The 26,484-nt window shown below is 41.1% G+C and overlaps 1 long non-coding RNA gene across 1 annotated transcript in view; it reads left to right on the plus strand.

Annotated features, from left to right (window-relative positions):
- Positions 1-21,767, plus strand: part of LOC125325045 — a 66,597-nt gene extending 44,830 nt beyond the window's left edge. The window contains exon 3 of the long non-coding RNA XR_007203188.1: positions 20,916-21,767. This is a non-coding gene — a long non-coding RNA (uncharacterized LOC125325045). The remainder of the gene's footprint in view (positions 1-20,915) is intronic.
- Positions 21,768-26,484: the final 4,717 nt, after the last annotated feature.

The raw sequence follows: 26,484 nt of genomic DNA on the forward strand, positions 1-26,484 counted from the left end.
ACGGTATTTAATATCCTGTCTTGGCATAACTCCAATGCCTGTTACATATTTTGGTGCAAATTATTCATGCATGTTCACTTTTAAGCCTATTCCCCTCAGTTTTGGCCTATTCTCCTCTTCTCCCATTTAACTAAAGTTACATGTAAGCACTAAACATGAAACACAGAAGGACAGCTGTAATGATATTCCTGGTGATTCAATAGATAGCACAGCTATCAAACACTGATGCCCAAGGCTAGAGTTTGCAACTAAATCTGCTAATTAGGTTAAGAGCTAAAATACCAGTAGGTGCCTATCTGCATCCTTAGGCACCTAAGTACCTTTAAAATATAAGCCCATAGCCACTCTTTTTATTTGTAGAACAGCAATGATAATCATTCCTTACTTTGCAATCATCCCAGGAAGACAAGACCAGGAAGTGTCTCAGCAGCACTATAAAAGGGGCCAGAAATGAGAGGATCCTTCCTGTCTCAATCTCTTTTGCTCCTGGTTAAGGCAGCCTGTTGTGCCTTTCTGGCGTCTGCACTAACAGCTCTGCTCCTGCCAAAGCACCCCTTCAGCTTGTTCAGAGCATAATCCATAGAGCAAGCAGTGGCATCAAGATTCAGGGAGGCTTACAGAAGGAGCATGCTGTATGTTGCATTGTATGTTTTAAATGGTCAGTATTTCTTACTGTCTTTTAAGCCACCATTTTTACATGAGTTGAGGTGGAAAAAATTGCAAATCTAACGATTGCTCTTAAACCAGCTGTGGATAGAAGTGGGTTTGTACTGTGATGGTTGTACAGACAGTCACTGGGATTTCCTTGTGCTGTTACTGATTGCATGACACTGACTATGGCCAGTGCTTTCTGTCCCATTCCTGTTTCATTGTCCAGAGACACAGGTTGTGTTTAATGACTCTTGGCAGGGGGGAAAACTGTGAGGAATATCTGCTTTTCAACTGACTCTCCTTCAGAACCAGAAGGATCTTTTGCCCAGCAACTCACAAGCCTGTATGAAAGAAATAGTGCTTAAAACGAAGCTAAATGGGTAATGTCACCTCTGTGAACAAAAAGTAAAACTGTTGTAAAAAGATGTCCTGAAGGATTTATAAATTTGTCCTTGTCTGTGGCTCATATGGGAGCATTGACTTTATAAAGGAAGTACATTTAGACTGTGGATTTTTATATTGATTGTATGAAATTAATGGGTTATTTTAAGGAGAAATGAAACAAAATTCCTCTTGTTATTCTGTTATAGATCTAGAAGTACTGTTTTGAAGATGGTATTTGCCTCAGGTTAATTCTAACATAATATGTGTCTGGAAACAGAATACTTTTAATAGACAGCCCAGCTGAAAAGCAGTTGTGTTTTAACTATAGGAAATAAATTGTGTTTCTTCCCCAGTCATGGGGTCTTTTCTCAAAGAAAAAAGTTATTTTGATGATGCTGCATTTAAGTTTTCTGCATTTAATCAAACCATTTGAAGGTGGTTGTTAGGTCACTGACCACCTTTTATATACAGAAGGAACTAGTACAGATTAAGATAACTTTATGGAAGAATTAGTAATTATTTTAATTACAGCAGCTGTGTTGTAAGTTGCAATGAAGGGGTGGTGCACATTCCCTTACAGATTTACATGCCCACATGTGCATTTTAGAACATACTTCTGCACGTGAGTAGTTTGGTTATTAGCAGTAAAAAATCATATTCAAGATTCTTAAAAGCTGATTTTAAACTTCAAAGTAGGAGTGAATTTTTTCCAAGTTTTCCAGCAGCAGCTCTATAGTTGAAAAAAATACAAAGATTTTTAGTTTGCAAAGTCCAAATAAAATTCCTAATAAAAAAAGAGTAGTGTGTGAAAAGATGACCAAGTTGCCTATTGTCTTCTAACACACCAAGGTAGAAAACTAATTCCCAAAGGCTGGCAAATTTGAAAACTATTTGTGTTTGACATCTTTAGTGCAGATGATGAACATGAAAAGTAGGATGGGTTCCTGCATGACAGGCTCTACCTTTGAAACAGGAGATAAATCATTTTGTTAAACCGATTAGTTGGCAAAGCCTGGGAAGTAAGTTTAAAAGTGCATGTAAAAAAATGCATTCTCAAAGTTCTCCAAGTAGGTTCCCAAGTGGAGAACTTTGAGAGAGGGAGGAGGCAGGTGCAAAAGGGCTTGAGAAATGATGACATTATTCCCAAACACTGCAACGGAAGGCAGCAATAGAGAGCTGGGGCTGAGGTGGAAATAAGAAAAGGAAATTTTTTTTCATAAGTATGTAAGAAATACTCTAATGTTTTTCTGTCCTTAATTTGAGTAATATGTGATATACTCTGTCATAGTAGATATTTTGTCAGAAAAGTTACCTAGAAAAAGAACACTCTCATTTTAAACATCGTAATTAATTGAAAGTGCAGAGACGCTCCTAAATGAAGATATATAGGAATGAAAGAGATTAATTATATGACGTAGGACATAAGTAAGGACAGACATAAAAAATACAGAAATCAATTAGGTGTACAGAAGGTGAACTGGGAGGGGTTTTACCCTTTCTTTAGTATAAGAATTTAGCAACATTCACAATGCAGTGAAATGACACAAAGAAAACTTTTTTTCCCTTTCATCTTCAGGCTGCAGATTGCCTGTAGATGTTCTTAAATTCAGATGTGCAGAGAATATTGTTGAAACACAGAGTGAAGTTTAGAAAATGCCAATGGCTGGTGGTTCACTGGTGTGTGGTGCCATTCCTCAGTTTTCTGCAGCTCAGGATATGTCTCCTAGTGCTTGACTATGTAGTTACTTAAGAGAACAAAGGAAACCATATGAGACACGTGCAGTATAAACGCTCTCTACTGCATGTTTAAATCGGATTTAAAACCTCAAAGAAGAAATATCATGGTAAAGATTGTAACTTGTTTGGCTACTGCTTTTTGCTCCAGAGTGCTGGGTGTCCTGTCTGGAGGTGACTCCGGCAGTGCTGCCCCTGGGTGCCATGGTGGCAAAGGCTGTGGCCATCTCAGACTTAGGACTGTGAGGCCAGGCTGTGGCCAGTCCAAGGGATGATGTGGCTCTGGACCAGCCTGCTGTGCCCATGGGAGAAGGGAGAGCAGGGCTCATGCCTCTGTTCCCTGTGCAGCTGCACCGGCGAGATGGGAGCCTTGGGATGCTTTGTATAGCCATGCCCCCATTCACTCAGGCTCTGAGCTGCTTCCCAGGACTGGATTCTGGGAGGAGTTTGGCCCTTTTGTTTTCACATTCAGTGTTTCACAGCAGGTTCAGCTTTGGCTACTTCAAGGCCTCTAAAATACCACTGGAGTTTGGCAGTGGCCCTGGAGAAACCCCTGGCAGCCAGCTCTCCACTCTGCTCTGTGCCATATGAGCCTTAGCTGTTCCACCCCACCTCTGAGTCTTCACGTGAGCTTGGGTATTGTTCTCGCTAAACAGGGGGTAACCGGACTTGAAGTAAGAGTTTCCAGAAAGATAGGTCCAAATCAAGGTCAGGGTCAGCCTTCATGCAAATGACTACAATTTCATCAGTTCCAGTGAGGAAGTGCCTCTCCTGGGTGGATCCTCTCACTTTGCTACGATGTTAGGCACATTTGCTAGAATCTCGCTTTGTCCCCAGAGAGGATTCTCCCATACGTACACACGTGTGTGTGCACCAAAATAAAATTAGGATTGATACCTTAAATATCAAGTGACAGTGTATATCCTCTCAGTTCAAGATGCAATTACTTAGAGCAATCATTAAAAATCAGTGTTTGTGAGGAGTATTACCTGACTGTGACAAATTTGTTTGAGGAGATTTGCAGGGTGATATCTGGTGGGGTACAGATCAGGGCAGGGTTGACACACTATTTTGAAATACGTACTTGCCTCTGTGTATCCTTAAAGAGAATAAAGAAATTTCCAGGGAAAAGGAAAAAGAAAAATAAAAGGGGAAAAAAAACCCCAAAACCTGTTGCTTCCAGGGAATTCAGAGTAGGAAAACTTTAAATCTGTCAGCAGTGGTTGTATTTGGAGATTTCTTAAGCAATGCATGAAATAATGTTCACCGAGCTAGAGAATAGCAGTATCAAGTAAAGAACATCCAGCTTGAACCTTCCAAGCTTTCAGTGCTCTGCTCTCCTTTCCAAAGCACTGCAGCAAGACTTGAATACTGTTTGAAAAGTGGTTTTCCATTCTCCATTTGCAGAGTATAGCATCACAGAAAGTAGGATTCAAAGAGCCCCCCAGATGTTATGTTGGCCACTCCTTTGCCTGGAGAGAGGATAAACCATACTTCATTCCCAACAGATGCCTGTCTAACCTATTCATAAAAACTTCTAATGAGTGAGATCCCACAGTCTCCTGGGAAAATCCATGGCAATGCTTCACACTATTAATCCTTAATTTTTTCTCCCCCTGCCCAAGTAGCCAAAACCTTCCCACATCATTCATTTTATGTGATGATCTGGAATGCAATTCTGTTTGCTTTTAGAAAACTGCATGAGCCACTTGGCTGCTAGGTAATTCAGTTCCTTTGGCAGTCTCACACTTCAATCCTGCACTAGGAAATTCTTGCCAGTTCTTTGTGATTTTCATGTCTGTCTCATGATACTTGGTGTTTTTCCTGAAGCTATAGTTACTGAGCCACAGATCTTCACTTTTATTGCAGAAGGGGAAAAAAAAATCAAGTGTTCCCCACCCAGGAAAATGCTTGCAAAGACTTATAAATAAAAAACCAAATCAGAAACAAAGGAATTGGCAACCAATGTTTTTAAGTTTGCTTTATAAATTTTTAGGCTTTTTAAATGCTTGGATTTCAGAGAATTAGGGGTTTTGATCCATATGTGCATGAAGGTCTGCTAACTTGCCTGGATCTGTGCGAGCACAGCAATCAGCTCAGAGAAGTGAATCTTAAACTTGATAATCTGTAACTGCAAAAATATCTTTCTGCTGTTTTCAAAATCAGTACAGAGTTGATTACTACAATTGCCCTGTAGAATAATGGTTAATAAACTGTATTTTATACAAACATGGTATTTGCAATCACAGCATCATACCAGTATCAAACCACAGTAAGGAATGTCATGTTTGCCTTGAAGGAACTGAAGTGGTTCAGAAAGTTTGGTAAACAGGGAGCTGCATTCAGGCAAAAAGGAAAATACTAAGGTAAAATGTTTAGATGTGGCAGATCATTTTTGGGAGGAATATCGGAGGGATTTTCTTGGTTTGTCACATTTACATAGTTATATATGGTTTTTAATATATATATACATATATATATGTCATATATATACACAAAAATATGTTATTTCATTTTCAGACTTTTTTCACATAGATGTTACCTCATGTACAAAAACATAACCTCATGTATATGTAAGAAATACTAAATTATAAGGACCTGTGTCTTAAAAATTTTAGGATTTTATAGATTTGCATTAAAGTGGAGTTACTTGTTCAGAAGAGTTTTGCAAAGTTCTTCAGAAAATAGCATTAAGGAAGGGATCGAGGGGAGAGAAATGCCAACTGCCCTCATTTTGTATATTATTAACACATACCAGATGTCTCTTTTACAGAACAGATTATGAGTTGTGACCAAGTGAGTTTGAGTAACAGACCTGTAACTTTTCATGTCAGTGAAATATTAAATGTTCTGTGTATTTTGTCTTGTAGATTGCTGAGATGCTGAAAATAGGTTTGGAGGTTTTTTCCTCCTCCTCTTGCCCCAAATCAGAATACATCTGGTGTTTGTTGTCTTTTTGTAAATGATGGCTGGACTTAGTGGTTTTGACCCGGGTTCATTTTGATTAAGCTTGTTAATATTTTATGGGTTTAGTATCTGTTTTACAACATTTCCATTACTATGTATTTTATTAAGGTTCAAGTGGTTTGTATTTTTATGGTTGCATCTGGTCTGCATAAGCTCTGCTCCGGTTTAAAAAGCTGTTTGTCTCAGTACTGGGCATGGGGAATTTTGAAGTATAGTGGGATGTGTGCGTGTTAATCACATGTTGGCACCTACAAAGCTCTTGCTCCTGGAGTAGCTCACAATAATCTTACTGCCTGAAGTATGGTAAAAGCTGTGTGTCCCTGTTTATTCCTTTGTGTTTGTTTGTGCTTGCGTGTGTAAGTTTCATATATCCGCACCTTCAGTATTTTGCCATGTTTGCCTTCAAAACAAGAATAGTTTCTCTTGAAAGGTGGTTCAGAATGCTCTCAGGATAAGTTACGTGATCCAAATACACTATTGGACTGTTATGTATTTTAAGTCTTTAAGAAGAAATCCTATGTCAGAGTCAAGGACTCTTGAGCCTAATTACCCATGAAATCAATATGATGTTTTTCTCTTGATAATTGTACAAGTTACTGATTTGCTTTGGTGTTCAGCTGGCTGCATGTTGGGTAAGCTTCTTCTGCATCTATTGTTTGATTTATGTTTAAAAAGGAAAAAAAAAAGGATGCTTTCTTATTTTAGTCCCATAGATTATTACATTTCTGAAAAGTAAAACAGGTGAATGTCAAAGCAAATTTAAATAGTACTGTATTAAATAACTAGTTTCTGAGACTGTAAATGCACTGAAAATAATGTTCCCAAGTCTTTCTTGATTTTATTATCATATCCCTTTTAACATGTTTGTTCTGGAGCCCTGGGAATTTGATGGAGTCCTTGCCTGACTTTCTTTAGAGGCATCTGCTCTGTAAAGCATTTGTTGAAGGACTGAAATACTAATGCAGCAGGATGACTTTGCAGGAGTGCACAGTCATGGAACACGACAAAACATTCAGTGATCTGTCTTTCAATTCTTTTCCCTAAAATCTGATCACATACCTGAGGATGCAGTCATGATTCTGCTGTGAGCTGGGATCTAGACTCGCCATGAACTGCTGTGTCTGAACTTTACATCCTTTGCTTGGCTCTATCCTGGCTCCTGTGCATCAAAACCAGTTGTTCTGTACCAGCATTTCAAAGAGGATATTGTTCAAATCTTGTTGCTGCTAAAGTGCTCTTGAAAATCATGTCTTGCTCTTAGTGTACCTCACTACTCCACTGCAATTCTGAGGTTTTTATTTCACGGTTTTTTTCCTTCTGCTCCTCCAGCACTGACTGCCTGTCCATACCATTAGTCCTACTCACTTTCTCCTACAAGACAAATTTTGTTAATGGCTTAAGAGGATTCCAGTATGCCAGAAGTATGTGAACAGATACATGAACATACGTATTTTGTGCATACAAAGTTTTCACAAACTGTAAGATGGGAGTAAAACATATTGGTGCTGATAAAGAAATTGGACTAATCGGGCTCTCTGGTGGGTTTTAATTTCCACTTTATTTGTTTCTTCAGGTCAGTCAGTTATTTGAAGATGTTCTATCAGCAAAATCTCTATCAGCCTCACAGCTCAGAAAAGGGCAGAATTACAGGTTAATTCCCTGGTGTCTGTCTGTGGTCTGTGAAGTATTAGAGAACTCAGTTTCTCATGTGCTTAGCTGGAGCAATGAGACTGTGAGGGGACTAGTTTAACACCTTAGAACTGCAAGAGTATTTTTACAGCACAAGGCATGGCAGTTCATTTATGTGCACCTGTGCTTTGAAAAAAGTAAGTTAATGTCTGCAAACTTTCAGTCTTGTTGTTACAGAACAGCCCTGCCAATAAAAAAGCAAAATGAAAGCTAAATAAACACATGCTCCTTAAACAGCTCTGACAGTGTAATCCAGCCCCTGCTGGATGTAGCTCCATTCCCCACCACTCTCTGGGCACAGATGTCCAGCCAGTCTTTTACCCAGTGAACAGCGAGTGCCCCTGTCCAAGCCATGCGGAAAATGCTGGGAGAAACAGCGTCAAAGGCTTTACTAAAGTCCAGGCAGACACATCCACAGCTTCCCTCATCCACTGAGGGGGTCACTCTGTCCTAGGAGATCAGGTGGGTCAAGCAGGACCTGCCTGTCATAAACCCTGGCTGGCTGGGCTGATGCCCTGGTTGTCCTGCACGTGTTGCATGACGGCACTCAAGAGGATCTACTCCATGACCTTTCCCAGCACAGGGTCAGGCTGACAGGCCTGTAGTTCCCTGGATCCTCCTTCCAGCCCTTCTTACAGAGGAGTGTCCCACTGGCCAACTTCCCTTCACCTGGGACCTCCCCGGTGAGCCAGCACTGCTGGGAAATGATGGAAAGCGGCTCCATGAGCACTGCCGCCAGCTCCCTCAGTACCCTTGGGTGGATCCCATCTGGCCCCATGGACTTGTGCAGCAGGTCACTGACCAGATATTTCGCTCTGGATTATTTGGGCTTCATTCTGCTCCCTGTCCCTGTCTTCCAGCTCAGGGGGCTGAGTACCCAGAGAACAATGGTCTTATCATTCTGAGGCAGAAAAGGCACTTTCCTCATTCTTTGTCACTATAGGACACCAAAGGATGAAGATTCTCCTTGGCCCTCCTTTTGTTGCTAATGCATTAATAGAAATAGTGTTTTGTTGTCTGTGGGAATAAGATTAAGTTCTATGTGGGCTTTGACCCTTCTGATTTTCTCCCTGCATGACCTCACGACATCCATGCAGTTCTGCTGAGCTGCCTGTCTCTTCTTCCAATGGCCATGAAGTTTCTTCTTACACCCTGAGTTCCAGACAAAGCTCCCTGTTAGCCAGGCTGGTCTTCACTGCTGGCTTGTCTGTGGGCACATGGGGACAGCCTGCTTTTGGATTTCCTTCATGAAAAATGTCCCGCCTTCTTGGACTCCTGTGTCCTTCAGGAATGCCTACCCAGGGAGTGTGTTGGCCCATCTCTTAAGTGGGCCAAATCTGTCCTCCAGCAATCCAAGGTGGCAGCTCTGCTGATCTCTTTCCTTGCTTCTCTGAGAATTGAAAACTCCAGGAACCTCCTGGACTGTTTCCCTCTGTGTTGAGTTTCCAGCATTTGGTAAGTTGAAGGCCCCCACAAGAACAATGGTAGTGATCATGAGACTTCTCCCAGGGAATGTTCTAATCCTAATTTTAATATTATAATATAACAGAATATTTCATCCAGCTCTTTGTCCTGGTTGGGCGGCCTCTGGCAGACTCCTGTCAGGATATCTGCCTTGTTGGCATTCCCTGATAAAACCATAAACACCTCTGTCATTGCCATCACTAAGCTCCAGACAATCCAAACTCCCAATCGCACAGGGCTACCCTACCACCTTTCCTTCCTTGCCTGAACCTCCTGAAGAGTTTGTAGCCACCCACTGCAGCTCTCCTGGTGTGCCGGTCATCCCACCATGTCTCCATGAGGGCAGCTCTGTCATAGTTTCTCTGCTGCACATTGACTTCCAGCTCCTCCTGGTTGTTGCCCATGCTGTGTGTGTTGGTGTAGATGCACTCCAGGCAGGCTGTCCATCCCACCACGTTTCTGGAGTAGAGAAGCCCTTGAAGTAGAATGTAGCATGTAGCAGGTTCAGTTAAAGTAAAATGTTAATTAAAAACTAGTTTGCTTAAAAATACTGCATACTGTGTAGCTTACTAAGCTTGCTTTGAACTAAGTTGTGGTGCATTTTATTTATTATGCTATTAGGTCATGGGAAAACATTCTACTGCCCTTCTGAGTTTTATCAGGAAATGCAGAAAAACTTCATGTGGAAGTGGTTGCATATGAACTTCAAGACACAATGTTCTTTGACAAGAATGAATAAGAGATTCAGAAAGTTTTACTAGCGCTGGAAAACATTTTTGCAGTCTCAAGGATCTGGACTGGAAAAAAATTGTAATGTAAAAACAGATACAACTGTGAAATGCCATATGGCCATGGACAGCATTTTGAAGCACAGTTTTTTCAGGCCAAGAAAAGCCATGTTGATCTCTGAGTGCAGGCCGTCCCCAGTGGGTTGGGCAGGACGCGGGAGCCGGAGTTCCTGCGGGAGCCGGAGTTCCTGCGGGAGCGGGCGCTGCAGGGCCAGGCGTGGCCGGCAGGTGGCGGCACAGGGAAGACAAGGCCCGCGGGCAGGGCTGGAGCGCGCCGGGGAGCCGGGGGGAACCAGGGGAATCCAGGGGTGAGATAAGTGTGAGACAGGTGTGATCCAGGGGCTGATCTAGGGGTGATCCAGGTGTGAGACACGGGGGATCCAGAGCTGAGACAGGAGTAAGACAGGTGTGATTCGGGGAGTGATCCAGGGGTGAGGCAGGTTGTGAGCCAGGGGTGACACAGGTGTGAGCCAGGGGTGAGCTCAGGGGAGGGATGGCCTGCCTGTCCTGCCTGTCCTGCCTTCTAGACACAGCCTCGGGCTCCAAAAGACTTCACTGCAACACTGCAAACACTGCGTTCTGTGGAAGCTTTACAGAAAGCTTATATCTGAGTGTGTTTACACTAGTGTTTGTCTGCAAAACTTCCGATGTTCCAGTAGTCATATGGTATGAAGGATCATGAATTCTGATGGCCTGCTGAAAAAAATCACTACAGCAAAGTGGAGAAGCATTAATTGTAACTGGGGCTCTCAGCTTATATCCGGTTCAGAAAAAAGTAAAACCTTAAAGCTGGTTCTCCCTGCACAGGTCTTTGTTAACATTTGGTCACCCAGAGCGAGAAATTGCAAATAACTTACATATTGTGAATGTATTTGGTATTGCTTTTTCCTTGGTGACGTGTGCAGTGGGTGTGCGTGTGTGTGTTCCCAAAAGAGGAACAAGGAGGAGTGAATTTAGGAGGTTTAATTTTCATCTTTATCTTAAAATCTGCTTTAGTACCATCTGCAGCTTAGGGAGCATCTGCAGCACTGTCCTTGTTCTGTGTAGTTTATGGTGTTGTTCTGCATACTTTAGGGTGTTCTCTGCCTCGAACTTTTGTTCTTATTAAAGAAGACACAGGATTGAAACCATGAGTGGGTGCCTTTTCGTGGAGTGTGCATATGCAGTTACTTATACTGTACTAGTGATTTATGCTGTTGCCAGACAGGCCATTCCACGGTTTCATTTAAAAATGGTGAACAGGATTTGAGGCATAGACAAAAAATTACCAGTGACCCATCAAGATGAAGAAGACAAGGGGGAACATCATTGCTTCTATGATTCTGTTTTCTCTTTGAATCTGTCTTTTATTTTGACATGGATATTTTAAAAACAAGTGGTATTCATTTAAAATTAAAAGAACTCTGCCAGAGGTGAATCAAAGACTCAGCAATTTGTTTAAACCTCAGTCTGCATGTCTAGCCTTCTACTAGTTGGCTGGTGATTTTTCTGTATTGCGTTCTGCAAAATAAATCAGTTGGAAACTTACCTCATTGTATCTGTATAGGTATGGATATCTGTAGAGCTCTGTGAGTTGTTTATGGATATTTTATTGGTACAGCACAAGCTTATGCCGTGGTGAATTCTTGCTTACTGAGAGTTCAGTGTTCGGAGGTTTTAGAAGCTTAGCATGATGTATTTGTTGGGTAAATAGATTGAGACAGGTACCAAACCCTCTCTGTTTCACTTAACACACGCTCAGCTTCTGCATATATTAATTAACACTTGCATTGATTGTGCCACTGTTATTCCAGAGATTTTAAAATGTGTGGTCTTCTTTTTCACAGGTCAAATCATATAGAACATATTTTTTTACAACTTTATTCAGTTCTAAGGGCATGGAATGAAGTTGCTTGATTTTAATTGACCTCAGAGTCCATTTAAGAATGTGATTATCCTGTGCTTCAGACAGAGTCCATTGTTAAAATACTTTTAAAAAGGAGTATCCCTGGGTAATTAAAACCCTCCCCTGCAGCTGGGTGGCTGTGTCCTTGCTGTGGTGACACAGCCAGGACTTGGCCTTGCCCTCACGCAGCAGACACAGCACAGTCTCATCCTGTAGTGCATGGTGTGGGTGAGCAGCACAAATCTGTACTCCTTGCAGGCCAGTGCTTTTGTGGTGTTAATTTGAAATACCATCTATTAGTTTATTATCCATTTGGAACTGGCACTCTTGAAATCTAGAAGTGAAGAAACCAGAAGTGGAAGTTGAGAAATTCCATTGACCCAGTTAACTGTAATTGCAAGGTTAGAACTGGGGCCAAGACGTTTCAGTTCTGCATGTAACGTTTCAGCGCTCAGCCCCATTTCAATGGCATTACCTCATCTCACATCCATTTGGGAAAAGAGTTCCAAATCCCACAAGTACAAATCTAAGTTATCCAAGGTCACTGTATGACCAGAATGGTGGGAATTCTTTTGACATTTTCAGTTACAAGGGGATGCTTAAAACTCTGTTTGATACAGCACTGCATCTGTTACGATTAGTTTGGTTGGGGTAAAATACATTTGTCAGACAATTCTTCTGCTTTGCCTTTCCCATGTGTTCCATGTGCCAGCTGCAAGTGAGTGATCACAGTGTCAGGAAGAAGGAAATATAAATATGCTAAGGTGCTCTGTAAAATACTGGCTTTCTGTGAGCAAATGGCATCAATTGGAACAAATGACATACTGCTTCCAGTGATGTAATCCAGAAAGTCTGAATTGCTTTTAATGCTTCCAGCACGAATAAATTCCTTTTCTCTTGAGTTCTGCCCAGTAGTCAGCTTTTATTTTGCAAGCAGCAGGCTCGATCTGTGTTTATTCCTTCATTTTGAAAATTTTGTGATAGAAAAGGCAGGTGGAATAAAACCTTAACACATTGTATGGAAATACTAGTATATCAGAAGTATCTGAAGGTTTGGATTTTTTTATAACATTGCTGAGTGAGCGGCAGCAGTGTTCTTTTTTAATGTGCATGTTTTTATTCTGTAAATATTGACAGGGATAATAGGCTAAGTTATAAAGTCAAAAAATTTAAGCTGGGAGCGGGGTTCGGGTTTTTTTTAATCCATATCCATTTTTGTATATGTAGACATAAACATCAGTGCAATGAAATGAGGCAGTGAAATAATGTATTGAGTAAAATATCCATGAATATACAAATACAGATTTTCAGCATATGTAACAGGTGACAATGTGATTAGAAATACAAAACATAGACTTTTTAAGTGCTTGCTAAAGCACTAGCTTGATTGTTATTGGATATTTTTTAGATCTTGAAATAATTCTCATTGCCATTAAGAAAATGTCATAGTTGTGAGATCAGAATTTGGAAGGATCTTCGTTTCATTTAAGACTTTTCTGAAAATTAGGTTATGTTCTGTTGTTTATTTAAGAAATTTCTCCCGATCTCTGGCACAAGGGCTGTGTCTTTTGAAATGAGTCTGTCTAGCAAGGGCTTTGAATGTCTGTGTTGATTAACATTTGAAATTTCTTGATACGCACAATGGAGAAGTATTGCTAAATTGTATGCAATTAATTATCAAAATTATTGAAATTAACAAGCCAATTATTATTGAAATTAACAATAAAATTTCCTATAAAGACTGCTGTTAACACTCCAAGGCCTTTCCCTTACCTCCAAAGGATCAGATAATTCACACATCAGATAATGCCCACCCTGAGTCCTGTGACCCCTCGGAATGCCATTGATTGCACTAGAATATTCTGTGGAGATAAGTGATTACATACGAGTGAAGGCCACAGGATACAGCTGGCAAAGTGTTTACTGCTTCAGAGAGAGTGTGTGTTTTTTGGTGTTTTGAAAGCAGAAGCTACCATAACTCTTCTGTTATTTAATCTAAATTAGTAGGGTTATTTAATCTAAATTAGTATTTTTTTTACTCAGATTGAACTGTGTCATTTTAAGGGCTCAGTCTACTGTTTTATTACTGATTATTTTTTGTATGTAATAGTCTCTGGTAGCTTTTTCCAAATTTTTCCTGTTATTTTTACAAGTGTAACTGCTTGTTGAAATATGAAAGCATTCTGAAAAGTTTTAACTACACTTCCTATGTCACATATACATCTACTGAACATTCTCAATGGCTTCATTGTTCCTTAAGTGTGCTTAAGTTACATTTTCATTATTTTAATCAAAACAAAATGGAGAAATAAAGTTGTTTATTTCTTTGTGTTTATCTTGAAGTCAATCAGTAGTAAAAATACATAAGTAATAGTACAAAAAATGATTATAATTCTGCAGGTGTTATGAAGTGTATTTCTGAAATTAGTCCTGTAGATACTGCTTTTGGGAAGGCTTTCTTTTGGTGTAGCTTATGAAGAAATTTATCTCAAACCTTTTTGTTTGCAGAGTATAGAAAAGCCTTCCAGGGCTCAACTTTTCAATATTTAGACAAGTTGACTTATGGAAAAAGGACTGATTGATTAGACACATCATATGATGCCATTTAAATTTCCAATATAATGCACTTTGTTGTACAAGAGATAAAATGATTTGCTAGAAGGCAAAATATAGGAAAACTGTTACATTCTTACAAGAAAAAAGAGCCTGCCCCTATACTCTAAAGAATGAAAAGCGAGCGCATTATCTTTGAAAATCAGTCCAGGGGAAAAATCATGTAATTGAATCCCTTAATCCTTTTTTTCCTGAGCAGTTCCTTTTGCAGGACCGTGGTGTCTCAGTGCAGTGCTGGCACTCACTCCAGCTGTCAGTGTCTCGAGGAGGGCAGGCACTGGGAACGTGCTGCTTGCTCTGCTGGCAGGGCCAGAGCTTGGTGAATGTCTGCATTTTTTATTAATTTTATTTTTTTTACCTACACATACATGTATGTAACATCAGTTTGATAAAAGAAGAGTTCACCATCTTCTTCCTTGTCAATTGGCATTTCTCCCTGACATTTCCTAAGATTACAACTAGGAGTTTCACAGAGCTGCCCCTACAGCAGAAAGGGGAGAAACGGGAAAAAAAATGACTGAAATGTTTTATCCTCCCTCAGTGGAATATGGAATTTCCTGCATTGTTCTCTGGGTGTCTGGGATCGGCAAAACTCCTGTGTAGTTCACTAACACATTTTACATAAATATTTGTGACAGAGTTTTAAAACCTCTCTTCTCTCCCTGCTCCCCTCCCCACCCCCCCATTTCATAGCTAGAAACAACCAGGAGCTTTGTATCAGGGCAAAAGCATTGCTCAGTTCCCTTTGGTTGCAAATCCCACTATGTTGTGTTTTTGAATGATGAGTTTTTCAGCATAAAGCTTTACATTGGGTGTCCCTACATAACTTGTTTTACATGTTCTTAATTTGAATGTTTTTTCCCTTTTGATCTGTCTTTGATTAAATCAGGTGTGCAATGGCTCTGCTGATGTCAGCAGAACCGCTGGCATGGAGTGAATCGCTGGGGCTTGGTGGCCCAAATGGTGAACTCAGGTGACCTTGGGGCTTGTAGCTCTAAACCCTGTAAGAACAGGCACTCCTAAAACAGGAATTATGCCTTGGACTTGCTTTTGTGGCTCTCAGTCTGTGACCCAGCCCTCAGTTATGCAGGGATGGACAGGAGGTGTGTAAGCAACAGGCTCTGGGCTGGGTATTGGAATACCATCCTCTGCTCTGAGCTGGACATGGCTCTCTCAAATACTCTGTGAGGAGGGATTGTTTCCATTGTTACACTTTTTGTACCACTCCTGCTGTACTTGGACTTTCTGCTTCCCAGGAGTTGTAGAGGAAACAGTACATGGAGGAAGTTGGTTGTAGTTGGTATCTTCTTGCTGCTTAAATCTGTGTGACTCAGGGAATTGGTAATTGCTGTTGGCTATTAAAAAAAAAAGGCTTTTAAAATTATATGGGCAAGAGAATTTTGCAGAAAACAAAGCATCCTTGAATTGAACTTAGACCATGTTGCTCTTCTGAGCTTTAGGTTCTGGAGCAAAAGACCAGATTAAAAAGAAAAATTGAAGATTTTTCAAGGTATTTCTTTTCCTTATTGCTCCCTGAACAGTGTTTTTTTTTCTCTCAATTACCTTCTTCATCTCAAATAATATTGATCTCCTACCTGTCTCTTCTGCTTTGTTTCAGAGTGGCTCATATACTTCCCCAGCTAGTAGCCAGTTACCATGTGCATGAAGCTTTATTTTACATAGTATTTGGAATTCAGTGCTGTTGGGGAAGATGAAACAGGAAAGCCTTATAAATATGATTGCCTGACAAAAGATTTTGGGAATATGAAAACTATAAGCAACATCGAAATGAAAGCCACTTTTGAAATACCAAGTCTTAGTTACTGAACAACTGGAAAACAATGGTATGGCCGACTGAAGGTAATCCCCTCTTGATTGAACAATACCCTCTGCTTGCAGGCAGGTCCAAGGGTCAGAGCAGACCCTACTAGCTCAGCAGAAGGGGTCCAAAGAGTAGTTTTTAGAAGTTAAGATGTAACACTCTATGGTAATATAAGAACTCTTATAGGCTGTATGTAAATGCTACAGGATTTGTATCTTGTATTAGATTGGTTAGTGACAATTAGAATATTCAGTACAGAAGATGATTTATTGTATTGTAACCAGGACTTCAGACACTCTTACTCACACTCTTACTACACTCTCTCTCACTTCTTCACTCTCATTCCTCTCTCTCTCTCTCTCTCTCTTTCTTTACTTACTCTCTTGCTCTCCTGGGCCTGCTCCGAGCTGCAGCTGGCAGCTCTAAGCAGTGCCCCTATACCCACGCCCTTTGCAATAAACCACATGTTCCAAGATCTGACTTCAGAGATCTCTCGTCTCCGTCCGTCCCGACTGTCCGAACCCACCCCAGGCACCTGCAAGTGCTACCTAATTTTTAGCTAGGATTCTTCTCCTCCCCATCAGTCTCCTAAGAGGTGGTGCAAGAAGAGGCCTCATTGCGAATTAATAGATGCACACAAAGGCAATTGGCACTTGGATACAACTGAGAAGCCCTTACTTGTGTGAAACTTCTGTAATGTGTCACATTAGTTTGTCACATAAAGTGATGATGTAGTCGTAATGTGGTGCAATCAAGCTTATTTGATCTGTAGGTGATAGTTTGGCTTTACATCCCTGCATGGAAAGAGGTTTAGGCTTAAAAAAATAGTTTGTGGCTCTGTCAGGTTTGTGCTCTTACTAAGCCTCCAGTTGTCTGTTCTTACTTGTAGCTGTAGTGTCTCTACTTCTGGTCCTTTGCAGTTCCACGCCGGGCAGGCACTGGGGCCTGGTCAGCAAAGCAGATGACCAGGTTCTGTTCCTGGCATTGTTGCTATCTGGTTGGGGAAATATCAAGTCACTTCTCTCTTATTCTTTTTCGCCTTCCTTGTAAAAGTCTGTAAATTAAGTATCTGTAGGTAAACATTTCTTCCTTAAAGAATTTGTAGTCTTGAAAACAAAATATTTCAAAACACAGAAAAGCAGCTCTCTGTTTAAGCATGTGCATCAGGTCATCTGGCAGCCTGTGTCATTTACCTACCAAATATGATTTTGGGTGATGAACCCCAGTGTCAGACAGAGAAATTTTTTGCCTGGAGCAAATCTACAGATGTTTGCACTGCACTTCTGCCTCAGTGTCTCCAGTCTGGATGTAATCAGTGATCTCATTTGCACTTGAAGTCTCCAGAGGAGAGATAAACTATACATTGCGTCCTCATCCATCTGTGTCCTCAGTGATGTAATCATATTATTGGTCGGGTGCAGTTCAGTTCCACTGGTTGACTTACATGGCATCAGTGTCAGTGCTGAGTACACTTCACTGCCAGTGCCATTCTGGCACACCCCGATGGAAATGTTTCGTAATGTGTTCTGTGTTTTGTCAAAAGCCCTGTGGATTGCACATAGGTCAGCTGTGTCACACTTACAGACTGAGCTGTTGTGTTTTCCTTCAGTTCCTGCAACGTCATGGTTCTGTTTCCTGAGCCATCTGATCTCTCTGAACCTTACTGGCAATGGGATTTTGACACACTGGAGTGTAGCTCTTGGTGGTTGAAGTCTTTAGGAACTGGTAGCTTCCGTAACTAGTGACTTGAGCAACTAGTAAATGCAAAGTTCCTGAAAGGCAAATCTCTTTCCCTGAAACATCTTTTCAGTGCCTGAATAGTCAGTATTGACATCAGCCAACAGCCTGATGGATTTTTGAGGCAAAACTCTGCAATACAAACAGTATACCTGCTGCTTCATGGTCCAGTCCTATGAAGGTGGTGGTTCATAGCCATTGCTTTGTACCATGTGGGAGAATGAAATGCTATAGCAGATCCATACCAGTGCAACATAGTACCGTGTAATGCTTTTATGGAGTTAAGGAGTGGGAGATCATGCAAACAGAGAACTGCTCAAAACATGCCTGAGCCCTGTTTGCCCTGTTCAGGATTTACCTTAAGATCACAAATATTTCAGGGTAAGGTATCTGATGGTGGTGTGAGGCAGGTAATGGATATTAAGAACGAGAGGTGGTCCCTCATTGTACCATCCCATGTCCTGCACTGTTGTGATAAGGATTTATGACAGGGACTTGCTGTTCTAGAAACACTCTCCAGCTTGGGAGCAGATGTATGATAGTTACTGCAGACAGCATGGCTGGGAAGACAGGCATGGGACAAGCATGGGGAAATGTCCCTGTGGTCTTAACTTTCTTTGTTCACTCCCCGAAATGGTCATTTCAGGCTGCAAATGGCAGAGGCTGGAACAGTCTGAGTGTACTGGAAAATGCAGTGATAGACTGCTAGTGAGACAGTGTCTGTTGAGTGTTTGTTTCAGACAAATATCAGTAAAAGGACACTGGAAGGAACATTCTGTGAAGGATCAGCATTCTGTATCTCTAGGTCTTGGTAGATCTCAGAAAGGTGGCCATGGGCTGTGGGCTGGCAGAATTAACAGGCAAAAGCACAAATACTTAGTTGTTGCTTAAGCGGCTCATGCCTGTGGACATGACTCCTAAACGTGAATCAGAAACCTTGCCAAAATCTGGGAATCTCTGAGTGCCATATAAAATATCATAATACCTTATACATTATACCATTAAATACCTTTAATAGTAACATTGCAAAATATACTTTACTTTCTCATGGATTCATGCAGATTGCAAAGACCAGCCGGGTGTGGAACACTTTGAAGCTGTGCTGCATTCTCCACATCCATAAGGCAGGCTGAGTAAAACTCTGGGCTGGGTTAACTGTTCCAAGGTAGCAGCAGTTAACACCCTCTGTCCTATTCTCTTGTTACAGTCATATGTAGGGAGATAACTGTCAGTTCACTTGACTTGCCTGATGCACACTGACATGGAAGATCCATAATGTTCTAAGGAAAAAGGAACTACAAAACTGGCACACTGACTTCTCTGGTCAGAAGAAACAGCACAGAGAAAGTTTCCATTCAAATAATGCACTAAATTACCAACTTGACAAAGGTATTGAGAACAAGATGCTGATATTGATACCTCCCACTCTCACCTTAGAGAAAAACTTTTTTTTAACACCTACAGCAGTTAATTAACTATTTTAGAAGTGCCTCTAAAAATATTAAACTGTTAGGGTTTGTGTGTTTGGGGGGTGTTGTGGGTTGTTTGTGGAGGGAAGTTGGTGAAAGTTTGCCTTTGCAAAGATTACCAGTGCCTTCTCTTTACAGAAGAAGAACAGAAATTGCAGTCGTATCTGACACTGAGTGAAAAGCCTGCCTAGGGCAGGAATAGTCATTTTGGTATGGGGATTTTCCTGTGACAGAACATACCTTCTGCTTTATGGCATAGCCCTGGTGCAGAAAGATGTAAAGAGATGTAAAGATTTATCAACAGTAGTCTGAAATAACCTGTGTGACTGCCTATCATTTTATCATTTGTGGGTAATACGGAAAGCCTGTTCTCATGTCAGGAAAACTTGCATGGCACCACACAATGTCTATTTCTTCCCTATGCCTCATTTCTAGAGAAGTAGTATTTAATGGTATACTGAAACGCAGCTGGATAACCTGAGATGGTGAATCTCTGATGAGAATGGTTTGTTTTCCTCCAAATACAGCAATCTGTGAAAATCTGATCAAGCCAAAAGTTCCTCGCTTTCCCAGGGAAACAGCCTCTTCTTTCTGAAATAGAAAATACTTGTTAGAGGCTTCCCCCACCCGCCCCCCCGCCTCATCCTCACCTTCTGTGTGTAAGGGCACAGGACCACATGAGAAGTGTAGTTGGGGAAGGGAAGAAACTCTGTGGAGAATATGTCCATGTGCATATGGCAGCAAGCTTTCAAATTCTAGTGAGGATGAGGCATGTTTTCATTTAAATATGCATAGGGCATGAAGTGGAATTGAGTTAGGTTAGGTAGAAAGTAATGTACATCCTACCAGGCCTGAGGCACCTAAGCTAGAACTCAGAATTTTATAGCAATTTTAATTTAATTTCTTTTTTTAATTTTTAATTTTGCTTCTAAATAAAGTGAGTTAATCCCATCCATGTCTGTCTCAGACAGTAAACTGCTTTCTGCTCTATTAGTATGGATTAAATACAAACTAATGCCATTAAATACATCAAAGTGGAGCAGAGGAGAAAAATTAACTGTAATTTTTAGGGGGTTTTCTCCGTCTTCCTGACTTGCATAAGTTTTACTCTCTTCTGTACATGTAAACTTCTGTAAATGTACATGTCTAATTGTCTGTACCACGAAATACTGGTGCGATATAGCTCAGCAGCTGTGAGTTTGAAAATGGGAGAAGCAGTTTTAGGTTTGGTGACTTTTTATAGTATCTTACAGGTTTGCAGTATGTCTGAGATGCAGTGCTTCCTTTTGCAAAGTAATGATCCAGAAGGCAAACGTGGCTTTTCTGACAGGCTTTTACAACTTTTTGAACAGAAAGGGTATTGCTTGATTTTATTCTTTGAATTGTGCATTGGCTACAAGCTGTTGACACCAGGGTTCCAGGAGCACAGTGGAGGACCTGGAGGATGTCTTCTCAGAGATTTTCAGTGACTGCACAGGATTCCTGTGCTTATTTCAAACTCATGGCAAAGATATTGTAAAGATAGAGGACATGCAATATTAATACATATTACTTTCTTATTTTTGAGCTGAAGGTAGTTCAAGTATTTGCAAAAACTCTTGTCAGTGTTTTTAGAAAGCTAGAGGGGAGTAGTATAATAGTGGTATATAAATGTAAGTGTAAGCATATTTATATCTCATATAAATATAATAGTATATAAATATCACTTGCAGGTACCTGAGGTGACTGAGAGTGAGGTGCACCATGTCTTTGCCCTGCCCCTGCAGTACCATGACTCCGCAGGGATGTGCAGCAGCTGTTGGAAATGCCCCTCAGCCTGCAGGAGCTGGGACAGACCCCAATGAGTGCAGCATCCAGCTGAAATTCCAGGGAGGATTTTACACTGCGTGACACACACTGGATCCAGGAGGATCAGAGAGCTCTGCATTATCCAGCATATGAGGTTTCTAGGTAGAAAGCTGAGGCCTACCACTTCTTGGGGCCTCTCCAAGAAGGAAAACAGTCTAATGTTATGTAATAGTCTGTAGCCATGACCATGAAGCACCTTGTGGTTACCTGAGGCCAAGCACAGCATTTTCAGAATAATATCCCCTGAAGCGATTTGTTTAATAGCTTTCTATTGTGCTGGTGAATATTCCTGGCAAAATCCACATTTAAAGAGAATTAAAGTCAAGAACAGTTATCAATGACTCTAGGCCACAAAGCATTACAGAACTGTTTTAAGTACCCCAATGAACAGGATTTGCAAAACTGAGGGATTTTAGAATTGCAGTGAAACTCCTCAGAAATCTGAACTAAACAAAGGATAGATAAAGGTCACTGAGAGTCTTCTGTCTCGTATTGTTCTTTATGTATTCCTCTGAACACTGCACACAAGTTTCACAGGGGACATACTTCAGAACTTTATCTTCCCACTTTTCTTGTCGTATTTATCAGTGTTCTTCCTCTATAGCATGAATTATTGTTCCATTTGTTGGCCACATTCTCTTCTCTTTTATTCTTCTGCAGTGCTAGGTGATAATATGTTTGAAGAATTGGTTTTCTCATTAAAGAACTCAAGGTTGTTTTGTCTTGTTGACTGTATTTTTTTCTCTTAACTGGATTTTTTTTCAAGAAGCTTCTTCACGTTTTCTGTGTGTGAAGTGCCTTTTCCAGGAGGTTTTCCATTGTCCTCTGTGGCAACAGCACTGCAGTTTGTCTTTGCTTACACTGAAATCCTTGAAGTGATAAATTCCTGAAACTTCATGTATTAACATTGACCCTAAAACATCATCCATGTAGATTGAGGGGACATGGGGAGGGACAAGTGCTTATTGTTTATGATCAGTCTGCACCCCATTTCTGTTGTGACTAGGGAACTTTGGTTCTTAGAACAACAATTTAGTTGAAGGTAATGTCTTGATATCCTGGAAGTCCGTAGCAATAACAGGCATTTCAGTAGATGACTGCTTGGAATGAAACTCTCTAGGGAAGAACAGTTCAGCTGAATGAGAAAAAGAGGCATTTATTTTTAAAGAATAGTATCAAACCCCACAAAGCCTACATATGCAATTTGAGTAAAGCTGGTATATAATATTTCAATGAGTTTTAACTCTGTGATATATCTAATGAGCCTGCTTTGTTTGGCATGGGGTCTTAGGAATAAAAGTGTTGGGTATCTTCAAGGACCAATTTTACATTTACTTTTGTTTGTAGCCAAATTAATTTGGCTACAAATTTTAATGTCTGAGAGGGAAAAAATAACTGGCCTGGGAATATACATATGACCTTCCTATTCTAAGAGGGAAATTTCTTTTAGCCACAGTTGTTATTTTTAAATTCCTGAACTGTAAAAAAACCCTTTAGAAGAAGAAGGGAAAAAAAAACCCTTTAAAAGGAAATAAAGCATGTAGAAATAATAACAGCCATACCTTATAATCTTGACTCTTCCTGCTCTGACTGGACATGAATGTCCAATACATACGTTATTCCTAAGAGATGCTTCTTACCCTGTTTATCAAAAATCCCCATAATGTGAATTTCCAGGCTAATTAGGTAATCTGCATATCCTCCTTTGTGTTTAGCAAGCTTTCGCAAAGCCATGCCAAGCAAACATTCCCTTCATGTAAATTAATCCCACTTACCCCATGGGGAGAGCCCCACCATGCCCTGGTGTGTGACATGGCAAAATTGTGTGAGTGACACCCCATTGGCGCCCATCTTCAAATGGATATGCAGTTGTAAGAATGCCTCCTCAGTCTTCTCTCCATAGGATGAAGATGCCCAAGTCCCTGACCTTCTCTTCCTCAGCCCTGTTTTGTCAGGAGCTCATCATTCCTTTCTCCTGGATTCTCTGCTCTGTCCTGTGGGAATGGCCAGGCTAGGCATTCTGGCTGAACTTCCCCAGCCTGGACAAAGGAGCCATCCCGCTTTGGTGAGGACAAAGTCAGCTCAAGTTAACTTGGTGCTTTAAGAAACAGAACAGCAGCTCTCAGTGTGGTTACTTAATTGCATCCATGTTCTATGTGATGAATAACATTTCCCACTTACAGAGCAAAATTAGTAGACAAATGCCCTCCTTCCTCCCAAGCTGGGGGTGGGGGAGGACGTATGAAGATGATGTATCTATAAAAACAGATGTGTTATTTAAATGCTGCAAGCTAAACAAGGAATAATTAAGGTTAACGTGCTGCCATTTTAGTTCTTAAAACCACATATGAGAACAATGTCTTAGACAGAAGGATCTGATTTAAGTTCAGTTGTTACTTGCTGAACTTCCCTGACTGACTGGAAAATAATTTGGTTGGTTGTTCTTTGAGGTGGCAGGTTTAAATATCAATCTCTTCTATGCCATTTTGGTTTTGCTTTCAGTGCAATTCCTTAAAAATACAGATTCTTGACTGTCTCAGTTCTGAAGCCTTTTACTAGAATTGTAAGTGTTTAAACCATCTGAAACCTTGGCACCATATATTAACTGCCTTTTCTAGAAGAATCTCATCCAGTTGCTGGTCTTAATCCTAAGTTTTCTTCCTCTAAGTTACAGTTTTTTAGTGTCCATGGTGGCTTTAGGAAGTGAACTCTTTGTGAATGGAGTACACTTGTAAATGCTAAAACTGGAGTTCCTGATGCTGCTCTTTCATTGGGGCAAAAATGACTGACAAGTATGACAAGCAATTTGATACTGATCTGTCAACCTTTGAGGCATCCCCTCTTATTTCAAAGGAGTTAATGAAAGCTGATTTTACATTTCTCCCCTCTGTTTAGCATAGGAGGAGATCTGAATATGGAATATGTGGGGGGGGGGGGGTTTGTTTTCAGTTCTACTTCATTCATGGAATGTAAATAATACTTTTATTACTAAACAGTAAAATAATTTATTCCAATACAGTAATATGGAAAAAATTAAAAATATACATGGGGAGAAATCCACCACCAGGGACATCTTACTAAAGGTTCTGAGAATGTGGGAAATGTTTATAAATAAAAATAAAAATTAAAGTTGCAACTGTATATATATGTGTTAGCTGGGTGGTAATAATTGATAAATTTTGTGAAACCATTTTACATGTTCACAATTCTGCAGAAGTAGAAAACAAAAAAACAAACCACAAGCTGCTAGTAAAATAAATTAATATTTGTAATTGTGTATTTGATCTCTGGATTGCGAAGACCCTCAGATACCCAAGTTTTCAGCTTATTTCCCTGGCAAGATTTCAATCTATTTTACACTGACTCTGTGCTGTATAATAAAGGCCAACTTGAATATTGGATGGGGCTCGGAGCAGTCTGATGTAGTGGAAGGTGGTGTTGCCCACAGCAGGGGGTAGAATGAGATGAGCTTTAAGGTCCCTTCCAACCCAAAGCATTCTGTGATTCTAGGAAATACTGATAATAATGGTGTATCCTTGTATAGCCAGTGTCTAGATTCATGTAGTGGATACACAGTTCTCCATTTTCTGCCTGTATATTATCTTTGCTATTCTCTCTGTAAAAGAGAAGCTTGAAAAACATAAACCAGGTAAAACTAATTTTTAGAAGTGTAGTAGTACTCCTGCATATCTGTTGAGAGCCCTGAGACACAAATTCTGAGAGTCATGAACTCAGAGATGCATCAGTTTGAAACTATGGGCCATGTAATAAAAGCAAAGTGTTTTACCCCATCTAGCCATGCTGTGACACACAAAGGAACCTGAAAGTCCCTCTTTTTTCTTTTCAAGGATGGGGAAAAAGCAATGTAAGTGGGGAATTTCTGGCCTCAGCCTTGAAGAAGTGCAAGAGGACGTTGTATCTGCAAGGTGAAAGGAGAAAGAAAAGTATGTCACTGTTGTTCCAAGTGGGTTTATAGAGCTGTGAAAATCTGTTGGAAAAAAATGCATGATGATCTGAAGATTTGAGACTTAATAGTTTGTGTCCTGTCTTGAATTAGGTCCTTGAAAGTGAGACCGTGTGTGGCATTGCTGTTCCAAGGCAATAGTGCAGTGCTGTGTTTAGTACAGCACTAGGCTGCATTTATGTTCAAAATAAGCTCAAGTTTTGGCACTTGAATTGTCTGAATGTCAGTGTATAAGAAAGAACTTCTGAAAATTTTCAGCAAGACTAGAAAAGAGAGTTGGATCTATCCACAAACAGCTTGTTTGTCAGGTATTCAGGCAGCTGGAAGTCTTTCTGGAGAATTGGACTGAAGGGAGACTTTCACCTGGGTCTCCTGCTGCCTAGGTGTTGGGGTTTTAGGAGTTCTCCTGTTTTCTTTTTCTCTTAAAGAATTTTCCCCATACATGTTGCCAGGGGACAAATTACTGGGTGCTTAAGAAAAACAAAAGACCTGGCCTCAGGGGGAGAGGTCCATCTGGCTACTGTCTTTCACCTGGGCTTGTGGGGTGTTAGCTCCTGGCGTTTGGATGGAGAGGGAGGCTGGAAGGAATTCGCCAGCACTGGTGACTTCTGCTTTCTTTCGGCTGCCTTCCTTCTACCAGAGAGAGCCCAGGATTCCCAAGCCCGCCTTTCCCTGCCCCACTGGGAGCCGGACTGCTGCCACTCTACCCCCACCGTTGCTACTCTGTAGCCCTGCACGTCCTGCCTGCTGAGACCTCCGGGGGTTCCCACTGCAGCTCCAGAGTTTGATACATCTCATCTGCCACCCAGGATTTGTGCTCGTCCCTGCTGTTCCAGCCTGCTGTTCCCGAGGTTCCGGCCGGACACCGCGATCGGCTGCCCAGGGGTTTGTGAAGCTCCTTTGTTCCATCCTTCCCGGGATCCCAGGGCACCAGAGCCGCGGGTTTCCCGAGCTCGCTCCGGAGCGCCCCCTGCAGCCGCGGGGGAACCATCGCACCTGCCCTGCTCACCGGGAGCCGCCAGCGCCCCTGCCGGCTGCGAGCGGAACTGCACCCGAGGGGAAAGGGCCCGACAGCCGAGAAGGGATGGACTGGGTTTGTGATTGCTGTTACTGCCATGGTTATTGCTGCTTGTTTGACTGGTTATACACATAGAGATATAATAGTAAAGAACTGTTATTCCTATTCCTCATACCTTTGCCTGAAAGCCCCTTAATTTCAAAATTATAATAATTTGGAGGGAAGGGGGTTGCAATTTTTTTTAATTTTTTTTCATTTCAAGGGAGACTCCTGCCTTCCTTGGCAGACACCTGTCTTTCAAACCAAGAGACTAGGGAAGTGTCCAGATCATCAGCCTGTGGAAATGCAGACCAGTGAGCATAATAACCAGTGAGTGATAAAGTATGCAAACTATAGCACAAACAGAAACCTGTGGTTGTGGATTTACTTGCTGGAACTGGTTTGCTTTTTA

Source organism: Corvus hawaiiensis, chromosome 4 (assembly GCF_020740725.1).
Source record: "Corvus hawaiiensis isolate bCorHaw1 chromosome 4, bCorHaw1.pri.cur, whole genome shotgun sequence".
NCBI lineage: Eukaryota > Metazoa > Chordata > Aves > Passeriformes > Corvidae > Corvus > Corvus hawaiiensis.